Genomic DNA, 13,333 nt, shown 5'->3' on the forward strand with positions numbered 1-13,333 from the left:
GATTAGCTCCTTCGGTCAGCATCATTATAAATTGCATCTAAGATAATCTTATTAAATAGAATATCTCACAGAAACCACTACAGGCTAGAAAACGTCCTTGTGAATAAGAGCTTCACAGATTCCTTTTACTGTGCTTTCATTGAGGTTTTGCATTTCTTATTTGTCTATGCAAAGTTTAATTCATTCATTTATTTAGTGAGTAATTCTTGGAGGCTACAAGAAATTGCCTTCTCCGAGATGCTCAGAGTCCCTGTGTGCGACGGGGTGGGACCGTGCAGTGCTGCTGGCACTCGGCTGGGGAGAGCACGCGTCCCGGCCAGCTGCACCCAGCCCTGCCCTAACACACCGATTCTTTAGTAGATGTAGAGTTTTATATGAGATGAAAAACAACACAATAATCTCTTTTTTGCTCCTGGATATGGACAAGAAAAAAATGTAGGACGATGTGAGAAAAAGCTTATTCAACTTGCCTGGATTTAATTGCTTTGGAAAGGTGTTCAGATAGCATTGTGATAAAAAGAGTGCGATACATAAACAGAGGGAGGTTGTTTTATGAACCCAGACCAACCAGCCAGTCCTCTGGATCCTCCCTCCAGGGAAAGTTTGTTCCATCTTTTGGTTCTACAATATGCTAAATAGTGCATTCAAATGTAAAAGTGTGTTTTGCTCTTTAAAGTTATTTGATGTACTGGAGGTATACTGATAGCATCTGAAGCCTGGCATTTTTTGATGTGTATGCATCAGTATGTCCCAAGCCACCACTCAAGTACCTATGTGTTTTTCCTGTAAATGTTATTACCATTAGAACAGAGGAGAGATGAAAAATAATTACAGGAACGAAATAAGCAAATGGGATCTGAAAGTGACTGTGGTGTTATTACAGTTGCAGGTTCTTGCCTTGGTGAGTTTGGGTCTCATATGAGCATCTAAATACTCGTGCGCAGAGTAAGCCAAGTGTAACTGATCCCCAGGGTGGGATACTTCAGGGTAGCACATGTGGAAGAGCAGGGTTTTGGGGGGCAAGGGGACTCCAAGGTAGTTTCAAAGTCTGATACTTTTGTTATGTAAATTCCTGGCTCTCTTTCTAATTCATCTCGATGATCTTGCAGACAATACCTCTCGTTAGTCCTTTTGAAATACATCCCACGGGCGCTTGATGTGGCTTATTCGAAAGCAACGTAAATGCTAGGTCTTGACCACTGGTATCTGAGGTGAGCAGGAGATTGGACAGTATTTTTTTTTGAGAATTCCTCCTCTATGCTTGGCAGTTTTCATTGTCCATGTGCTAAACAGTTAATTGCCAGAGTTTTCTAAGTACGATGGGGTCGTTGGGGGCTATTTATCCCCCCTCTGCAGTGCTACAGAATATATTTTTTCCTCTGACAGGCCTTTATTTATTCCTGCTCAAAATATGAATAAGTATGCTTCACTCCCACAAAAAAATCTTTAAATATGTAGTAGGATGCCCCCCAACCTGTCACATATTCCTTTAAACACCACTTCGCTTAATAATCACAGTCCTGGAAATGCCAATTGCTAACCCAAAATTTATAGAGGTACTTATAAAAAAAAGACCTCATTTTCTGCTGGCTATACGCTGAGCAGGATACAAGTGCAGAGGCATCTATAAAGAGTGATTCTCCAATCAGGCATCTACCTGCAGCTTTGCTGATGGATGGAAATTGTTAGTTTTCTTGAATGGACTCTATTGAACCTCTGGATAGGTTACATGTCCCTACATATTAATGTTAGTGCAGAGAACAGCCTGAGCAGTAACGGAGCCATGATTCACTCAGGTTCAATACCTTCTGGGGTCTGACAGTCTGCACAGGCGCTCAGGCTTAGGCAGTCGGTCCCTTTTGCAGGGGTGTTCCAGGAAGCTGTCAATGGCTCACCAGCAGTAGTAATGTAGGTCTGTTGGATGTAAAACAATGTAAAAAGTATGCACACGAATATAGATCTGTTTCGGACCTACAGTTTTTCCCTGTGATTGTAGGTGCTTGGTTGCCGACGAGCTGTCCTACTATTAAGGTCTCTTGCCAATGTTTTCTGCCTGCAGCTGACAGCAAAAGCTACAAATATCTCTGAATCGCTGCAATCGCATCCCAAATCCTTTCCTGTACATTGGTGGCAACGCGCAGATCCACCCTGCAATCCAGAGGGGCGACTGCAGCTCGTGCAAACGTATTCGAACTGGCTTAAAGGTACTGAGCTTGGTATTAATAGCACAGCCGGTGAAGTAGCAAGGAGCCCAGCGCAAATTTGCCTGAATATTTACTCAGGATCTTCAGAAATTTTTTCAGCCTGTGCTGAATCTGGTGTATCTGCAGATCCATGCCTTATTGATATAGTAACTAGATGATAGTTCAACTCTAGGCAGGTACGACTGTTAGTTGTGATAACACCTTTGGACTGCAGCATGAATATCTTCTCAGTTGGCATCTTCTTCCCTGCTACGGTCGGTCAGGTTCAGCTGGTCATTCCAAAGTCCATCCCAAGGGACATGTGCCAAGAGACAAGTGCATTCTCTGTGCGAGGGCTCAGGGCACGCAGTCCCCAGGGCTATAGAAAAGTATTTGTTGAGAAGGTATAAGACCTCGGTAATATATGCAGTATTTCTCAACTCGCCACCCCTTCTGTAGCTGCTGAGTCATTTTGGTTTGGTTTAGCCAGGACGTATGCTTTCAGTACTCTCTAATTGTCATCTTTGCCTTAAGTGATACCTGGTTTTGCTGTACAGACCTCAAATAAGGGAAAACTGCAACATGACCAGAATTTTCCGAGCTCTCTTCTCCACTGGGAGCTGGACAGGGTGACATGGTGTTTCTTGGCTGTCTCTGTTGCAGCTCATGCTGTGTAGTACTCGGGATAACCCTCCAGCGGCTGCAGCTTTTCGATATGATGGTGTTGACGTTACCCTGCTGCAGCTGCACAGATGCTCCGCGCTGATGAGATGCGGTTTCTCTTGGCTCATATCTCTCTGGGTTGTGTACAAGCCCTTTGCCTCGCTCCGCTCTTAGGTAGGGACAGTGAGCACAGAACCATTGTGGTGTTCCCTCAATTCCCTTGAAATCCAATGGTTTTGTTACAAAGCACTCCGAAGAGCTGGGCTGGAGGACATGCAGTGGTGTCCTGCTGACTCTGTCTTGAAGAACCCCAGCTTGATGAGAGTCAGGGACCATCCTGTCTTCTTCCGAAGTGTGAGACAACCTGCATTTTCCTTGAACAGTGGAAGGGAGAAGTTCCAGCTGCATCCGTTAAACAGCAGTTGAAATATTGTCCTTTTGAACCTGGCATCTGACTTGGCTGCCATGTCCACTGCGTAATCTTTAACAGAGGTCAGAGAGGAGCACTCTGCAGCTGCCGTAAACATCTCGGAGCGCTGCAGAGGTACAGAACTGCCTGGGCCCTGGTAAAATGAGGCTTGGTGGTTAGCGGCGGAGGGTCATCGTCCAGGTGAGTGTGTGTGAACACACAGGGAGATGTCTCAGGGCTGTGGGTGAGGCAGGCTGGCCTCCTGCCCATACGGAGCTACGGACATAGAGAGGCAGAGAAGTCTTAAAAGCTCAATCTTGTAGAGGAAATGTGAGCAAATCCATGGAGACTTTTGGAGTATAGAGCTTTCTGTCAGAAAGTCATCTGTTAAGGTGAAGAACCCATTCAGACAGAACTCATAAACCACCTTAAATTGGAATTTAGGGTGTGATTTCTTAATCATCTTGCCCCTCTTCAAAAGGGGATAGGTGGACCTGAAGAGGACTGGAGTTTGCTGGCTGTCTGTAATGATGGCTGAGGGAGAAAACATCTTCATGATAAAGTAATATACTGAGCAATCTGCTGGTAGTTGAAAAGGAGCCTCCATAGCTTTAGAGAATAACCTGAGATGCCCTTCGGGAATTGTCTGTCTGACCAGAGGACGAGCACGGAAGAGGCACTGGGGACTTCTGATACGAACGGGTGTGAGAAGAACAAGCGTGAACACAACGGAGTACACAGGTTTTGCTGTCAGTGAGAGCGAATGTTAGTCTACTTGTTTTCCCATGTTGAAAAGTTTCTTCAGTATCGGTCTTTCTGCTGAATATACTTCTTCTGTTTCAGGGCCTGGGTTTCTCAGTAGGTTTTCTCTTTTGTGAGCTTACACTGAACGCTCTGAAATTGCAAGAGCAATCTCAACAGCTGGTGTGTGGGCTCCATGCTCTGGTTTCATTAATTCACCCACCAACCCTGTACCGTGACCCTTCAGCACACTGTCCAGGAGCCAAGCACTCATTCCCAATATCCTGACAAATGTGGGGAGCTGGTGCTCTGCAAGCCCAGGAACCGTGGAGGTGTGAACTTATTTGTTTTTCGTGGTATGTACGAGCCAGGAACTCAAAATAGATAGCAGGAAACGTAGCAGGTTGGTTGTGGAAAGACGGTGTCTGTTTGTAAAGACCAACTGTCCTAGTGTTCGTACGGCATCTGAGGACACGTCTCAATGAAGAGGAATGAGCTACTTGAAAAAAAAAAAACCACACATTCACATTTCATGAAAGGAGTTTGAAAAACACCTACTCGACAGAGCCAGTGACTCAGGCCAAGGCTTAAAATACTTTAAAATCAGCACAAGAAACAGAGGGTGTGTGTGACCCTGACAGACACTGTCAGTCAAAGCAGCAATGATCTTAGCCGAGGTGCAGGTGTGCTTATTAGATGACCCACACTGACGCATAATTGATGTACATTCCTTTCATTATGGTTTTTTTTCCCCTTGCGTAGTTTACATACTTAAAAATACAAAATTGAGTGATAAAAAATCACTCAGCCATTAAGTGAACATCCAAAATTCCATAAATTAGGCCAGTCAGAAATACGTTTGCTGTTCATATTAAGGACGTATGATAAAAATTTATATGGATATAATTGTGCATCTCACATAACATACAGATGTTTATCCTGAAATACTATTTACTTGTTATTCCTGCATTTATTTCTGAGTTTATTACCTAAGCATTATTTATTTTTATTTGGAAAGTGAAGCCTTCATCGTAAACAATCTTTCTGTGTAAGTTTTTTTTGACAGCTAATTAGGTCTGTGAAGTTGCAACTTTATGGGACGTATTTATTGGGTACTTCCAGATGTAAGTAGGAAAGAAAAAGCAGATGAAGCAAGGATTATTTTTTTTTTTTTCTCTTAAGAGACACTATAAAATTACCAGGATTTTTTACCAGAGAGACAACACTTGCCATGTTTTGAGCACCACCTAGAAACCTTTCAGTGCAGAGCTTTGAAAAGACCTACAGCCTCTTAGAAAATTGTAGGCTTATTTTATCCTATAGGAAAAAGAAAGAGAATCTGTTTTCATTTTAACCTTTTCACATTCTAGGTGGCAGACTAAACAAATAATTTTCAGGTTTTAAGTATGTGATAATGGGAGAGAAGAAAAACAGAAAATCTGAGAACTCTAGTGAGCTGCTGTAGGAAGGACGGTAATACCTTTTCATATTTCCATGCCTGAGTCTTGCCTAAGCAACCAGGGAAAGCGTTCCTAATCCTCTGCGGTTTCCCGTATCATGGGTCAGCGGAGCGTTGGCTGGTAACATGATTACGGCTCTTTTTCTTTTCCCAACTAAGAGAAACAAGACATGAAAGAGAAAGATTGAATGAAGACCAAAATAGCCAGTACTAATTCATTTTTCCCCCAAACGGCTGAACACTCGCTGCACTAATTGCAGTTATGTTCAAGGCCGTCAGCATTGCTACACTGTGAAAACGTCAAGAGTTTCCGAGCGAATGTGGTAATGGGATGTTTTGCCTGATTTCTCTCTACAAGGCCATTTTCTGAGCACATGGGTTTATACAGCTTTTAACGCAACGTTCAGCCCAAGTGCTGCTTCACAACTGATTCAGTCAGCGCTTTGGCTGAATGATAACTCCTGTTTTGTTGGATTGCTCTCTATTAAATAATACCGAAACGTTAGTATATATCTTCAACCCTCATTGATTTTCCGTTAAATGAGAGCGAGTTAACTCCTTTTAGCCAAGTTCGGTTGGAAAAATAGAAATTCTTCCACCCTCAGTCATAATTTCAGATCTGTCTTCAGAACGCGTCACCTGAAAAAGGGTTTTAAAACTATGATTTGCATGTTCCGATTAAAAAAAGACCATCACCGAGGTGATAGTGCTGAGTGCTCGTGTTGCCGCCCTGAAGTTAGCGGGACTGAACAGGGTTGTACGTACTCCGCACAAAGCAGGGTCTTACAAAGTGCAGCTGAGCACTTGCAAATCCAGCTGAAATAAACTGCAGCTGAGGCCAATTGCTTTGATATCGGGCTTTTAACCCAAAGGCGCACAGGTCCTTTTTAGCAATTGCATTAATTTCAACAATTCTGAAGCAAATGGCCACAGAACAAACAGCTGAAGTACAGATATTACTCATTTTTGAGGCTCACTGAATCAACAAACGGAAAAGGTCAGTTCTCAATTCCAAATGATAATTTTCTCCCCTTTTTAAGTACGTTTTTTATACTTGAATAAAGATGAAGGAAATTAAAATACAATTGAAGGTGCCCAGCTCTGTCTGAGCTGTCTTGGCTGCTCCTTTCATTTGAAGCAACATCGCTGGTTTTGAACTTGCACCCTTTAAAAACTGGGAGAGCGAAGAAATTGAATTAAGTTGTGCCTCCGGGATTTGAGATAAGTTCAGAACGTTTTTTCCATTAGTTCCACAGCTCTATTATAAAACTAAATGATGGATAACTTGTTTTGATGTTCTAACACATGGCCCCCAATCGTTGGAGATGTCTGTACATCGCTTTGTGCACGAGTCATCCTACTGAACTTAATAGGGCTATTCACATGCTTGACATTAAGCATGTATGCAAATCTCTGCGAGACTGGAACCTAATGTGATTATAATAAGCCAATTCCAGTGCGAATCTAAGAGTAAACAGTTTCAAAACTGAGGTCAAAATGAGAGTTTGCAGAAGTTTGTCGTATTTAAAAAATAAGACACCAGAAACGCTAGGGAAAAAAACCAAATAAAACCCGCTGTTAAAATCAAAATTCAGTTCTCGCATAAAGAGGGAAAATGAGATAGTGAAGTTGCTGATCAGTTATTGAGATGATTTTATTTACTGTTTAACTGTCTTCCCAACTCGGAAGCAGAAACACCTATAGATTTTTTTTTTTTTTTGTTATCCTTCATGGATATCCTTCATGCTGTTGCAGAGCTGTTCTTCTGAGGTTAGGCGAGATCCTGTGTAAACCAGTGAGAGTATTGGGACTGTATTTCTAAATCTTTGATATGTTATTTTTCATGCAGGACAAGGATAGAATATATTGAGTTCTCCTGTGTTAACAGTAGATTCTTTTAAAAGTATACACAGAAAGGAGTACTTCGAGGTTGACATGTAAGACTGTTCAGCATTAAATAACATGTTTTCCCATGCTTTTAAGGCTTCGACAAGCTCTGGTCCAACCCAAGGGCTCTGCAAAACAGACTCTATGCATAGACTGTTTGGCTGCTCTCAGATTCCACGGTTAACATATGTTAAAAGACAAAAGATCTATCGTTGGACTGTAAATGAGGGAAAATAGCATTCATTTTTTCCTTTGAAAACAATTCGGTTAATTCTATAAATTCAGATGGTAATATTATGCAATACTCTGCACGATCGTGAGTGGGAGGTGGAGCGTACATATGCCCAAGTATGTGGTACGCTCTATAAAAAAAAGAAGTGTGGGAGCCTCTGCAGTTCCTATCTCACCACTTATCTCAGTTGCAAACATAACTTGCTCATTCCTCTCGGTCCCTCTCTCGCTGTCCTTCCACCCCGTCACACCTCCACACGTTAGGAGGCCATCTGGACCTGAAGTATCAGACTAGAAAATAAATACGGGATCTTATTATTCCCATCGTTTGTTTGATGTTGCTTGTTTGGGCTAACGGTGGCAGAGACAAGGCTACGAGCTCTCTGGGGCTGCAGTCTTGCTCGGACTCTGGTGCCTGGCGATGCTCCTGCACAGTTTGGGGCACCCCATGCCTCCTGCAGAAAAGTGGGTGCGGGATGAAGTCACCCCCCATGAGCCTGGGGCAAAAATCCAAGCTGCCATCTCCAGAGGCCTGGGGGCTCCCGGCGGCAAGCCACCAGCCTAGGAAGGGACCCCCAGGGCTGTACCCGAGCCCAGCCCGAGGAAGGGGGGACAGTCCCCCTCCGGCCGCCCGGAGCCAGAAGCGGGGGCCGGGAGGCCGCAGTCCGGCGGACACCCGCTCCTCTCCACCCCGCCGGGCACGGAGAGAAGGGGGGGGACGGGCAGCAGCGGCTCCCGCCCCCCAGCCTTGAGGCCAGCGCGGAGGGACACCCCCCTCCCGTCCCCCCGCAGCCCCCGGAGGCCTCCCGCTCCGTGCGGCCCGGGGGTGGGAAGGGACCGGGGAGGGGCGGGCGGTCCCTGCCCGCGGGGGGGAGCGAAGCGCGGCAGCCCCCTCCCCCGCCTGCCCGCTGGCTGCCGCCTTTCCTCGCCGCTCGGCCGGGCTACGCCGCTGCCGCCGCCGCCACCGCCACCGCCGCCTCCATCTTGTGCGTGTGTCCCCTGCTCCCCCCCTTCGCCTCCACACAGCACCGGGAGCGGCGGGGGCGCTGGAGCGAGCGGGGCCCCGGGGAGGGGGGGGGGGAGCGGGGGGGAGGTGAGGGGGGTTGGGGGGCGAAGCGGCACCGGGGCCGGAGCGGCAGCGGCGGGAGCAGCGGCGGCAGCGGCATGAGGAGGCGGCGCTGAGGAGGCGGCGGTAGCCGGAGCGGACGGAGCCGACATCTTGTGCCCTCCCCTCCCGCCGCCGGCTGGGTGAGCCCGTCCGCCCCAGGGGGGAGGGGAGGGGGAGGCGGAAAGAGAGGATTTTAAAAAAAAAAAAAAAAAAAAAAAAAAGGAAAGCAAAAAAAGAAAGCAAAAAAAAAAAATATCCCCAAAAAGGAGGCGGCGGCAACGGTGGAGACCGCCGCGGCGGCGGCGCGCTGAGGCGGCCAGGTAAAGCGCTGCGCGGGAGGCCGCGACACCCTTCCCTCAGGGGGTCTCTCCTCCCTCACACACCCCCGCGCCGGGGTCGCGGGAAGGTGACCGGGCGGGCGGGAAGGAGCCGGGGGAGGCCGGTGCCCCGCAGCCTGCGGGCCCGTCCCGCGTCCCCGCTCGGTCCCCGGGCGGCGGGAGCGGCCCGCGGCCCCTCGCCGAGGAGGGGGCGGCGGCGGCGAGCGCCTGGGGAGGGAGAACGGGCAGCACCGTGTCAGCCGGGCCCCCCCCTTGTCGCCATCTTGGCCCCCCCTCTTCGCGGCGCCCGTGGGGGCTCCGCCCACCTTCTCCCACGCTATTGGCCCAGGCGGGGCCGAGCGCACCTCTATTTAGTCCCGCAAAGCCTTGCGTTGCTATTGGTGGTGGAGCTGGGATGGACAGCAGCAAGAGCCAGTAGACGCCTCGCGGTGCGTGTGCTATCTCTTTCGCTGTCCCCCGCCCTGGTCCCCCTCTCTCTGGGGACTTTTTTCACTCCCCGGGGTTCGGTGGGCCCGCCAGGGCAGGGCCTGGTGCTGAGGACCGGCGTAGCTCATCGCACGAACCGCGCCGCCCCTTCTCCCGCGGGGGCGGCTTTGTTTTTGCCCGGGTCCCTGCTGTGTCTTGACCCAGATCTCTGGCTGCTACTGGGGCTCCTTGCAAAGGGGGAGCTCCTGAGAGGGGCTCCTGGCCGACACCTGACACAGCTCATGGCGTGTCACAGTTCCCTCAGAGAGCTGCTGAGGCCAGACACAGCTCGTGGCGTGTCACGGGTCCCTCAGAGCACTGCTGCTGAGGCCGGGCACAGCTCATGGCATGTCACGGTTTCCTCAGAGTGCTGCTGCTCAGGCCAAGCACAGCTCATGGCACACATCATCTGTTGCTGAGCCCGGGCTTTACCTTAAACTTCATCTGCAGCCTGACATAATATCTTGCACCCTCCCCGCTCCAGAGGGAGCTCCCCTCCTGCAGCCCAGTGCATCTTCTGTCAGCTCGACTTGGTTACAGAAATATCAGAGGGTTGATAAAGATCTCTGCGTGTGCTGGGGCAGGTGCTGGGTCAGTGGCTCTCTGTGACTTCTGCTGAGCACTGATGCACTTTGTTGTAGGCATCAGCGTGGGTGTGAGGAGCGTAAACCCTCGGCAGGCACTTGGGGGGAGTACGGGCCCGTGGCAAGCACAGACATGGTGGGAACATGGAGGGACGTGGGAGTTTCGCCTGGCTTTTTGGATGGCGAGAGATAGGTGGAAAGGAGGCTGCGGCTGTTCCAGGGTGTTTCTTTCCTCTGGCATCCATTGCCTTTATTTTATGGATACAGGGAATGGGTTTTAAATCCCAGCTAAGAGCAACAAGTGCCTGCCTGGAGCTGCATGGCTACCAGCGCGGGATGGCGACGAGGAGGAACGTCTCCAGACCTCACGTTTGACTTGGTGCCCCAGAGAGAGGCAGTCTCTGGTAACGCTGGACCTCAAACTTTTTAGAGCTCTTTGAGCTGTAGCTACTGCCAGTAATCACGGTGCACCAGAGTGGAACGAGAGCCACATTGTTCCCATCTGCTGCTGCCTGCTGAGGTCCAGGTGGCCGTCTCCTCGCTGCAAATCACTGAAAGTCTTCATCGTCGAGGGACCTAGCTTTTCACTGGGCTCCCCGAGCCATGGTGGAAAGGGCCAGGAAACTCCCCCAGCAGCACTGCCTTGAGCTCCAGCCTTGAGTCCTCTGCAGGTTAGCAAAGAGACCCAGTGCTGGAAAGAATATCCTTAGTTGTCAGCATGGGAAGGCTGGAAAGAAGGACAGCGGTGGAAAGGAGGGGTGGGAAGGAGGCAGAGGTCTTGTGCGGTGCGAGAGGGTGCCTCTGCCCCTCGGAAATGGGCCAACACAGTATTGCGTGGGTGTAAGCCACGGCAACGTTCAGCCCTTCCTTTAGAGGATCCACATGTGCTGGATTTTCCAGGGTGTGTGTACAGTAGGGGCCTGTATTGTGATATTGTTCAATACGTGGGTCTCTCCAGGTTTTTTCAGTGGAGCTTTCAATCCCTTACAGTAAATTTAAGTCTCCTGATGATGGGCTTGTTCTTAGTCACCTTTTGCAGCCCCCCAGGCATCTCTGGCCCATGGGTGTGAAAACGGCTGCTCGGGAGAATCGAACTGTTCCTGAGCGAACTCCTGGGGTAGAAATAAGTTCATCCCCAGTGGCTTTGTGCATTGTAGCCACGTTGTTTGCTCAGTTGTGCTCTCTAGGAACCTCACCCCCGGCTCCTGGCGCAATACCCAGTGGAAATGGATGATGGGAGGTTTTTGGAAAGCCTTGCGCACACTGTAGCGATGGCGAGAGGACGACTGTTTGAACTCTCTGCTTTCACATCAGCAACCTTTGTCCATGGTGGGACAGAAACAGCATGGGCTGACATAGCATTTAACCCCACTGAAGTCAAGTCTGTTTAGCATTTCAGCATGCACGAGTGCTGTTTGCAGAGGGATTCCTTTTTATCCGTGGCTGGGAGGTGTTTTCAAGTGTGCCAAGAAGATCAAAACATTCCTAGATTGCTGCTTAGAAGTTTCTGTGTTGCAGACAAGGTCGCAGTGTTCAGCTCAGTGTGTCTGAGTTCATTTCATTGCTGCTTTCAAGGTATTTTGGAGGTGGGTAGCTGTGTCTCTCCTAATATCCAGGTGCATGTCTTATCGCAGGCACTCAGCTCTCGCTGGCAGCAATTTCCATGCCATTTTAGATGCTTCTGCATAGCACTAAGTAATTGTGTGTTTTACAAATGAGTTGGTTTATGGCAGTTGGTTGCTGTGGTGGAAAGCACACTTTGGGTAATTTCTCTAGACAATATACTGATTGTTTCACTAAAGCAACGGAAAGGCTGTACCCTTGGTTTTCCCCTCAACAGGTGAAATAACCCTTCCCTGAGGTGCTTGTTTCGCTGGATTTTGCTCGTCCCTCAGCACTCCCAGCAGTCAGCTAATTCCTTGTTTTTTCCTGAACACAATATTAAATATGAGTGTGGTCAGCTCATGCTAATTACTTTATCCTCCAGTATCTTTTTGCTCATCTATCTTTTTGCCTCCAATATCTTCTTTACTCATAACCGGCCTGAATTGTAAGAGAGCTGTTTGTCAGCAGGATTTTCTGTTTTTTTCATTTGATGATCAAGTTGCCTTTATACCCTTACTTTAAAATTCTTTTTTGCTACTGATTGAAGCTGTTGGAGCTCGGCTGGGACAAGTGCAGTTGGGTGTCTGCAGTCTGCTGATCAAGTGGCTGGTGAGAGTTTTAAGGCAAAGGTCCTGAAATTCGTGGTACCTATATTTGCAGGTGGCAAATGTCATCTGAAATGAAATTGTGCCTACAGGCTCCGTCGTTGTAGGGGGGTGTACTGAAACTGGCACCTGCAGCTGATTTCCATGGATGCAAAAGAGAGTTTGGAAACTTGTCCTAAAGGCTGTTTGTTTCTTAGGACACATTTTGTGCCATGGCTTAGTCTCATGGTTCACAGAGCCAGTACTTTCAAGAGAAACGTGTCACTCGTGGAATTTGTTATATCTTTCTGGAATAGGTCTTCTAGGTCCTCTTCTTCTAGGTCCTGGTCCTGCAAGGTGCTGCTTGCTCTGACTCACACGATTGAGGGCTTGTGGAGCTATGTCCTTCACAGAGCAGAAATGATGCAATGGCTAAGTACAAATTATGGGTTTGTAGTGTGTTTTCTTGTCTGAGTGTCCCACAGAAAGGGGCTGATAAGTGTGGATTGTTCTAAATAAGGGTGAGGTGCCAGTTCAGGCCTCTGTGTAGCAACAGATAAGCTCTGGGCTGACTTATCTTCTTGGGGAGATTTTACATTTGCTTTTCTTTGTCTCCTCTCTGGCATGTTTCAGCCTCAGCCCATTTCTTCCCATAACTCATGTTCCCATCCTTGATACTGCCCTTCTTGCTTGCATTACTCACTTGGCTTCCTCTCTGCTTTCCCTCTTCACTGCCTCCCTCCTTCGCCCTCAGATCGCTGGACTTCTGCCGCCGCATCTCCATCCTCCCCCAGATCATCGCACCGGCTCCAGGCTTCTGCTCTGCTCCCCCTTGATGGGCACCTCTTTAATGTCTGGAGCCGACCCTCAAATAATTATCTGGGTTGCTGATTAGCAGTTTGCGAGGGCAGAGCTGGCTTGAGCTTTTTGTTAAGGCTCTGAGCAAATACCATTGCACGGTTCGTGGTGTAGTCCAGAAGCTGTCTTGCTGCTTTCCTGCTCGTACCCCCATGGACTCTCCATGCAGAACCAGCTCAGGTGCCTGAACACGGATCATGGCTCTGGAGGGGCTAACG

General features: G+C 48.5%; 1 protein-coding gene across 7 annotated transcripts in view; it reads left to right on the forward strand.

Moving 5' to 3' along the window:
• The first annotated feature begins 2,518 nt into the window (after positions 1–2,518).
• BRPF3 (bromodomain and PHD finger containing 3) overlaps positions 2,519–13,333 on the forward strand; it is a 35,192-nt gene continuing 24,377 nt past the window's right edge. For 4 of the 7 annotated variants that reach the window (XR_014230219.1, XM_082330408.1, XM_082330409.1 and 1 more), the window contains exon 1: positions 11,634–11,654. The gene's annotated coding sequence lies outside the window, so the exon portion shown is untranslated. Of the gene's footprint in view, positions 3,457–8,850; positions 9,002–9,872; positions 10,740–11,633; positions 11,655–13,333 lie in introns of those variants that run through there. The other 3 variants (XM_082330413.1, XM_082330410.1, XM_082330411.1) reach the window with 3 other exon arrangements.

This window comes from Platalea leucorodia (assembly GCF_965183815.1).
Source record: "Platalea leucorodia genome assembly, chromosome: 19".
Classification (NCBI taxonomy): domain Eukaryota; kingdom Metazoa; phylum Chordata; class Aves; order Pelecaniformes; family Threskiornithidae; genus Platalea; species Platalea leucorodia.